Here is a 9,830-nt window from a genome sequence, read left to right on the forward strand (position 1 = left end):
AAAGACATATTGGTGAAAAGATGATTTATAAAGAATTCCTACCCTTGAAAACAGAAGACAGAGGTACATAGCAGATTAATCGATTTTCTTTTGCAATTAAAATGTAGGTTCCTTGTGATATCAGGGGTGTGAACTAATCAGGTCAGGTTTGAAAATGGTGATCCAGACATAACCCACAATATCAGGCATAGACAAAGTTAATTTCAAATTGCTGTTTTATGTAATATCACTCCATATACACATTTTTAGAGGATTTTTTAGCATTTGCCTAAAAATATTATTTTGTGTATATATTCATATAAAACGGCAGCATTTTATTTAAAATGTACATTTCTAAACATTATTAATGTAAATAATATGTAAAATATGCTATGTGTTTCTGTCCCTTGATGGAAAACAAATACTTGAGTAAATGAAATGAATGAAAATTACCTGAAATTACCACTTTCAATGGCAGCAGTGGAACACTCATGAGCTCATTTACCATTTTCACTCCCTAAAAGTTTTGCATGTTTTTCTTTTAGATGTATAATCATGAGTTTTGATACATTTGCATCCCTAAATATTTTTTAGTTGTTTATGTCCCTTTGTTATATTTGCATACCATACATCTATTGTATGTGGTATTATTATTAGCAAAACTGAGCACCTGTGACAGTGGAATTTGTATTTGTAGAGAATATATAAGTATGTTTTAGGAGTTGCAAATGTGTATTTTGTTTCTTTCACAAACACAACAAAACCTTCTCAAAATATATATATATTTTTTTTGCAGGAGCAAAAATCCTGTTTCACAAATGAAAAAATTCACACACCCTGTTATACCAGATTTATGCAGGACTATATTTCATTTTTTCTGAAATGTGTATTTATTAGAACTTCACATATTTACAGACTTTATTGGAATTTAGCATAGAATCTAGCACTTACCTATTGTATTCTATTCTATTCGCTCCAATTTATTAAAAAAATAAATAAATAAAAACTTGCTGAGTGTACTGTGCTAGTAGAAGCGGTCAAAGGCCACAAGTTGTATTTATCAATGGAGAGAACGCAAGTGTGTGAGTGGGATGTCACATACTGATTCGTCATGTGAGATACCAGTTCTATTTTACTGTTGTGGTCACAATTTTTAGCACCCTCAGTAAATATGATCAAAGAAACCTGTAAAAAAGTACTTTAATCGAAAAGGATTAAAGGCTTACTCCACCCTAAAATGGAAATTTTGTCATTACCCCCATTTTGGATGAAAACCGGGGGCTTTGTGGCTGTCCCATTGACTGCCAAGTAGATAACACTGTCAAGGCCCAGAAAAGTATGAAAGATGTCGTCAAAATAGTCAATCTGCCATCAGAGGTTCAACCATAATTTTACAAAGCTACAAGAAAACTTTTTGTAAACAAAGAAAACAAAAATAGTGACTTTATTTGTCTCCTTCGTGCCACCGTAGTGGCATTTTGGAGAGTATCCACTGGGCGCAAACAGCATAAGCTGTTTTCTACATTTATTGGATTAGAACAAAAACAACATTTCCATGTGACGCAGCTGACAGAGAACAGCGTATGGCAAAATGGCGCTATGGTGATGCAGAGGAGACAAATTGTTGAATAAAGTTGTTATTTTATTTTTATTTTTTTTGCGTGCAAAAAGTATGCTTGTAGCTTTGTAAAACGGCAGATGAACTATCTTAAATTGTGTTCGGAAGACAAACAAAGCTTTTATGGGTTTGAAATGACATGGGGAAAAGTAAAAAATTAAAAATTAAAAAAAAAAAGTTCATTTTGGGGTGAAGTAACCCTTTAACAATGCAGTTTTATTTTCACAGGCTTCATATTTACCTAGGGTGCCAATAATTCTGACTACAACTGTATATGCAAATGTGCAAATTTTGTTCATGACTTGAGATTTTTATCTGTGAGCATATAAGTTACTTAATTTGTGAATTGTAGAATAGGATCTGTGCACCTGAGAATTTGAAATGGTATAACTGTTGTGTTATGTTTGTGAGAAAAAGTACTAAAAAAACTCCTATAAAACGTATTCTCTGTGGCTTTAAATTTACAGATACGCATGTGTGACTATTCCTTACAACTACAAATTCCACTGTCACAGGTGTTCAGTTTTGCTATAATAATACCTTCATAGAACATGTTAGTAGTCAGCATCTATGCAAAGGCAGAGAGGTCAGTGTGGTGTACTGTAGGTATATCTGTCCAGGCCAACATCTGGTGTACTGATGTATTCAACTGGAATCCCAGAAAATCTGCAATAAAAATATTACAGTTCAAAATCCATCATACATAACCAAATATAACAGGACTGCCCATTCCTGGAGATCCACCTACTTGCTGAATCCTGATCTAACCCTGATCCAACACAACCGTCTGTAATTCTCAACTGCTCCTGAAGAGCTGAACTATGCAGGAAGGTAGATTTCCAGGAACTGGACTGGGTACCCTGCATTATAAAGTATCACAACAGGGTTTCTGCAGATATGAACAAGTGAAATTTAAGACCTTTTTAATACCACCTTATATGAAATTTAAGACCGAAAACTGTAATGGAAATAGATATTATATTACATGCATATTTGTAATATTTAATGTGTTTAATGTAAAAAGTAAACGCAATTTCATGGCTGTCATAAATTAAATTTATCACTACGATATACAGTGAACTTTTCATATCAGCAGATACTATTCCACACAAAATATCCCCATAAAAGTACCACTAGAAATATCTGATGTAAAAAAAAAAAATTCTGAAGCAATATTTTCATCAGTGCTCTATTAGCTTTTACATCTTAAATCTGCATTTGATTTACCTTTATAAAGGCCTTTTATTTTTACTTTTGAAATGTATGCATTACCTTTGAAATTTATTTTATGAATTTATCAATAAATTCTAAATGGCTGTTAGCAGTGAGATTACATAATTTACACTGCAAAATTAAAAGTGAGATTAATGTTTTAAATACATTTATTGATTTATAAATATATACATTAGAAATGTTGGCTGTGGAGGCATACTTTTAAACACACCAAACTACCAGCAGGTGGCGGTAAGTCACTTCATGAGCGAGTTATTTCAACTGATTCGAGCAAAACGCTGAATCATAGCAGAACGTTGCTAGGAGAATGCTTCTGCTAATGTTGCATATTGTCTAATATGTAAGTAACTACTTGACTAACTACTTTTTTATTGAGCTAAAATTAATGTAAAATTTGTAATTGTAAGAATTTTTAGCAAAAAGCTCACTTGGTATATTACTGAACTATATCATGTTATAAATAAACTATACATTTAAAATTTCTACCTCAGTGTGTTTCTTTAGAGTGCTGTTACATTCATTTGTTTTAAAGTATGTCACAAATAGACCAGAAATACACTATCCATTATCAATTTCTGTTTACGTTTAATGTATTAAAATATGAATCTTTCTTGCCTTTGGATGATTCACTAACGTTAGTTGTTTTTGTCACTTCAGTTTTAATCAGGCGGTTTGTTCGGTCGGGCAAGTAAAAAAAAAAAACATTTTAAAAGTATCTCGAAGGCTGGCGGTCAGCTAGCTCCACCTATATTTCTTATTATTATTGATAACATTATATACAGAAAAAGGTCGTTTGACCTGTATTCTGCTACTGCAATTCTGAAGACGCAGTAACTTCCACAGAGGGAGAAAAAAATCTAGTTGTTAGCAACTGGCCTTAGCCAAGCCCTAAATTCAGTTTTTTTCAAGCTAAGTATCGCTAAACTTGCACTTCCCCATAGCTAAAAAGTTAAATCCATTTTACTTCTGCGGTACAATCCGAGAGAGACTCGCGCCAATAACAGAAAGCTGATTGGCTATTGCATGCTGGTCTCATTTGTAGTTTAAATACAGCAAATTATATTTGGAATAGTGAAATAAAGAACTACAACACAGAAACAACAAAAAGAGAATTTAAATGAGCTTTAGAGGTAGCGTTACCTTGACATCGGAAAAATAAGACCTGTGTAAAATTATTTAAGACCTAGAACAGCGAATTTAAGACTTTTTAAGGCCTAAAATTTTGATTTTTAAATTTTAGACTTTTTAAGACCCCGCGGAAACCCTGTACAAATTATCAATGTAAGTTTAATTTTTGTTTAACTAATTAGAAAATATTTGTGGCAAAATACTGATGTTTTGTGAGAAGTCCAGTGACCTTGTTATGTTTTTTTTTTCCATGTGTTTTTCATAAAAGACAAATGATGCAAAATATAAAACTCCCATGTATTTACAAACCTGATATGGATAAATACAATGGTGGAAAACTTGAGTCCATGTTTGTTACATAGGAAAGCCTTCCACTGATGTGCTGTGAAGTAGATTTCTTGACAAGTTCCTCCCTAAAAGTAGGGACACAGTAACTGTATTGTCATAGTGGGTAAATTAATAAAGTCACTTTATTACTTTTTAAAAGATCTCATTAATACCTTTGCTTAACAATATTATTAGAGCTTATGACAAAGGCATATAACACCTTTTTAGGTTCATTTACAGTCATTTACATCTGCATCAAAAATACATACTTGGTCCCACACTGCTGTTTAGTAAATGTGGTAAAAGATGTCCAAACTGCTAAATAATTTAATAGTAGTAGTATATAAAAAATTACAAATATGCAAAACATTGTTCATTTACATATATTACCCACACTGTAACAATACAAAGTTGAAAATCTGCTAATTTACCTTTTTGGGCAATGATTACAATATAAGGATAATATTTGTCAGGTTTGTATAGTTGCCATCATCTCAAGTCTTTGTAAGTGCTGGGCCTGCTGGCATCTTCTGAAGTCTTCACAAGTGAGGCTGGATCCAAACTGTAACTGGTGTAATCTAGCAACCTTGGGATGGGCATCCTGAGATTGAAACAGGAAAGCAAAAAGAGAAAGATTAGCATATCTGCTGTTCATATTATTTCAGACAAACGATTATTCATTTCATAACATACGACTAAAGTGCAAGGTCACAAGATGTTTTTTTTGTGTGTTAATATATGTTAAAATGTAATTGATTGCTGTGATCAAAGCTGTAATTTTTAGCATCATTACGGTCTTCAGTGTCACATGATCATTCAGAAATCATTTTAATATGCTGATTTTGCACACAAAAAAACAGCTGTGCTGATTTATATTTTTTTGTGTGAACCTTCTTAATGTTGTGAAATTTATTTATTTTTATCATGATTCTTTTAAAGAAATTAATTTTGTTATTCAGCAAAGATGTATTAAATTGATCAAAAGTGAGTGTAAAGATTTGTTTCAAATAAATGCTGTTCTTTTGAATTTTCTGTTCATCAAAGACTCCTGAAAGAAAAAAATAGCAGCACAACAGTATTCAACATTGATAATAATAAAAAATGTATGTAAAGCATCAAATCAGCATAATTACTGAAGGATCATATGACACTGAAGACTGGAGTAATAATGCTGAAAATTCAGCTTTGTTCACAGAAATAAATTACATTTTACAATATATTCACAAAGTAAACAACTTTAAAATGGTAATAATACTTTCCAATATCAACGTTTTGACTGTTTTTTAATCTTGAATTTTTAAATAAATCCAGTCTTGCTATGCAAAAGAAACTTAATTGAATGAAATAACTAATTGAGAACTGTTTTTTCTCTAAAAAGGTAGAAGTCAGTACAAGGTTTGAGTGTTCAAGTGGATAATGGGAAAAAATAACATCAGTTTCATACAATATTGCAGCTAACGTTACTCCAACTCCAACACAATTGACCCTGTTTATTTTCTTTAAATAAACAGTATAACTGAACTATATATATATATATTACTGAAATCTGAACATTAGTGTTTGTTTAAGGTTAACTTACTAGCCATATGGTTTACTGTGCCTAGAGTTGCTGTCCGACAGGAGGTTTGCTCCAACTATGGGGTGCAGGCCATCATCAGGGGAAAAAAATAAGAACATAAGAAGTAATTTGTCACAGAGCCAACAATATTTAGTATAGAATGCCAGGTTTATTACGAGGAACCAAACCAGAGCACATGTGAAATGTACAGTAGAAAAGATAAAGAAGAATATACTGAACATAAATTCTTAACATACAATAATTTGCTTCTAGGTTTACTTTTTTGATATTGTTTATACTTCTTACTTCGCAATATCATTTGTCTACCATGAGAGATCAAACTGCTTTTGAACTAGATTCTGTTACGTCAGCGACGTCACCGATTAACGGTAACGTTACCATGTATATGTTTAGGTTATCTGAGCCTATTTCCAATCACCCATTGATAAAATACCAGTAAAACTACTACAGACCTGTCAAAACTTCTTGTCTACACATAAAGATGTGATTAAAATCAGAAAATTTCATAAACTGCTCAGTTAATGTTCAGTTAACGTTAAGTTACCTCCTCTGACACCAGTTAATATGCTAACGGACTTTTTCCGAAGACACTAAACCATCTCTATGAACTAAAGTCAACAGAAGCGAGTCAAATACAAGCAAGAGAAGTGTCAGGGACAGCTATATGTAATATTTGTATGATTTTAGCAACTGAACTTACCGAAAGCAGAGAAAACAACAGCGAGAGACCAAGTTTCGTGCTTGTTAGTTGCCGTGTTGTCGTCCCGTTTCCATGACAACTCCCTCCGCTGTAGTGTTTGAATGGGACTCGATCGTTTGAGCACTCATTAAAACACGTCAGCAGAAGTTACAAAAAATAAACACATAAAATTAGTGTCAGGAAGAGCTATATGTAATATTTGTGTGATTTTAGGTATTAAACTTACCGAAAGCAATACAAACAACAGGGAGAAACGCAGTTTCCAGCTTGTCAGCCGTTGTGTTGCAGCCCGTTTCCATGACAACTCCCTCGCTCCAGTGTTTGAAAGCTACGCGAATGTTCAGCGTGCACGCACACGTCAAAGTCACGCAAAATTACCATTAATAAACAATTTAAATTTTAATTAAACTGTTATTAAATCATACATTTAAGTTTTTGTTGTGCAGTTCTGTGACCCATTTACCGGTGCAAAATGCCCTGCACCCGATAGTCAGATAAGCACTTTTATCGTTAATGAAGTTTTATAGGTTTAATAGTTTTATTTAATAGTTTATTTTTTTTATGTAATATTTTTTATTATTAATTTATTATTTTTATCTTTTTTTTTTTTTGGTAGAAGACCGGATTAATACACCACCTCTTTGAATTTAAATTATATTTCTTATTAAAAATAATAAAACAAAAATATAACAAAATAAAACAAACAAAAACAGTAAATGAAACAACGACAATTTGGAGCACAATATTTTATGAACGTTCACAAAATTTTAATTGTGCTTTTTTTTTCTTCTTCTTTTTTCTGTTATGTCAAAGCATTATGGACATAACATTCACATGCAAATTCAAAAACATACGGCTATATTGAACCATCTCTTAATGAAGACTTAAAAAAACATGTTTTATGACATGACAAAAAAAACGAGGTTTCGGGGAGACAACGTACTTTAGATTCAGAAAGATCTATTCATAAAACATAAAATATCTTTTTATGTCCATTTTCGTTTTTGTTTCAGATGAAAAATCAATGGTACGGATATCTCCGTTACGACTTGACATTTCTGAAACCACAATTCACGTGTCTATGAAAACGCGAATAAAATGCTAAAAATTGTAACAGACATCCAGCATATTTTACAAGGCACAGGCAAGTTGCCTAATGATTATAAATGTGTACACATTGTAATTATTTATTGTTATGAGTTAGGCCTATTATGAATTTATTTGTTTCATAATCAGAAAAAAATTGCAAGCGATCACACGGCGCCTCCCTATTACGCACCAATTCGTGCCTGCTATTTTTGCAATTTTAAATGAGCTTTTATTTTAATGTTGTTTTTTAATTTTGATATAAAATTCCGGTTTTATTAGTTTCATTTTTTTTTCTTAATTTTAGACACATTTCTAGTTCTCAGTTGTATTTATTTTATTTATTTTTTTTCAGTATAAGTTATTTAAACTGCAACGCAAAATTAAAGCATGCAAATATGGTAAATAAATTTCCCTCTCAACCTCAGATACATTGAGGTCCGTGTACTTTTTCGTTCATTCATTATTCAATTTCGGAATGAAAGATGAAATTTAAAAAAGGGTGCAGCTTGGTTTTTTCTTTAAAAGAAAAAAAGCAGAAATGGCTGTATTTTGTTTTCCAAATGTATTGTTGTCATCAAATAATAGTAATAGAAAATTGGACGCATTTCCGATCGTTTTTTAATTTGTAATATTTATTTGTACATTTATTGTATTTCATTTGAATGATCCTATCTTTACCCGGAAGTAAATTACACCGTCGTGCGGGTATCAGTTATTATTGTCTAGTAGTATTACTTACTAAGATCCATATTACTATCACACGAGCCAATGGCAATTAAATGCACGGATGCATAGTCAGATAATGAATGAAATACAACTGTTCACGAACAGAAGATTGTATTTGACTCATGACAATTATGCCTACAGTAAATATAGATTTACAACTACGATTAGAGTTGTTTGCATAAAATACACCGTGAACATTCACACGTTTGCCTAGCTGTGATAGGCTGCAATTTATCTCCATTAATACTATTTTCTCAATTCTGCGCATATATTTTCATTTACCTTACATCAATTGCTCGATCAATATTATCATCACATATTTTACATTTGTAACTGAAGGTACCACAAACAATTTAATATAGCTAAGTTTGTGTATTTTTACAGGTAGTAAAATGTGTGTGCTGCTTATAAACACCAGAGAGATAATGATGCATGAAAAAGATGGTCTTTCTTTACTCATCTCACTTGCACAAAATAAATGCAGTAATAAGTACAGAAACGCACAAAATACACTGAAATACACTGAGAATTATATGCATTTAAAAATTTGGTGGGGTTGAAGTCATCCCCCGCGATCTTCTGCATCCACTCAGCCCGTACGCATGCAGCGTCAACGGGGAATGCGACGAAACGGTACAAAAATGCACACAACGATGAAGTGCTAAGTCTCCTCTCTTGAATCCTAAAAACAGTCAATGTGAAAAAATATCTCTGTGGTAATGGAACTCGCTCTCGCTCTCGCTGTCAGATCACCAGAAGTTTTCACCTGAAGTACTGGCCCATAGTGATGCGCGGGTTGGTTTTTTTTTTCAACCCGCGGGTCCCGCACTTATGAAATTATTTGGCTCGAGCCAGCCCGCCCTATTTTTTATTTTTTCTATTTTTACAACCCGCCCCGCACCCGCGACCATTAAATAAGCATACTATGCATTGTAATGCAAATGAAAACAGCTTTTTTTAGCCCGAAAGTGCTTGGAAACATCGCCCTTTAAACTGGCAACAACATACTGTACGATTATGAATATGAACCATAAATCAAATCATATTAATAACAAGATAATCAGTGGTGTAACGTTAGTGGTGCCGGAAGAAAAGTGGGTATATGCTTCATTTATGAATATCGTTTTAAACTTTCTATTTGAACGCATTCGTTTACTTGGACTGAAAGGTTTACAGGTTCACTGGTTTAAGGAAGTTCTGATCATAAAAATCGGCTCCTTTTTATTTGTAAGGTATTGTTTTCGTTATTATGTACTGTTTAAAATGACTTCGGTGCGGGAGACGCAGCGGGCGCACATGCATCAGGCGCAATAACCAAATACATTTCAAAGCAAGCCGGTGCCACAGTCCTGACTGCATCATTGCTGTCTTTATTGTGTGTTTTTAGCGAATATTTACATTAATTCACATATGACTGGATGTGGTTGACTGTCATGATTTTGGCTAATGCA

General features: G+C 32.8%; 1 long non-coding RNA gene across 1 annotated transcript; it reads right to left on the bottom strand.

Moving 5' to 3' along the window:
• Positions 1-4,263: 4,263 nt before the first annotated feature.
• Positions 4,264-6,856, bottom strand: LOC141330946 (uncharacterized). The gene is made up of 4 exons (XR_012355208.1): positions 6,565-6,856; positions 5,865-5,919; positions 4,717-4,886; positions 4,264-4,371 (listed from the first exon to the last, which is right to left on the bottom strand). It is a non-coding gene; the product is annotated as an uncharacterized lncRNA (long non-coding RNA).
• Positions 6,857-9,830: the final 2,974 nt, after the last annotated feature.

This window comes from Garra rufa, chromosome 3 (assembly GCF_049309525.1).
Source record: "Garra rufa chromosome 3, GarRuf1.0, whole genome shotgun sequence".
Lineage (NCBI taxonomy): Eukaryota > Metazoa > Chordata > Actinopteri > Cypriniformes > Cyprinidae > Garra > Garra rufa.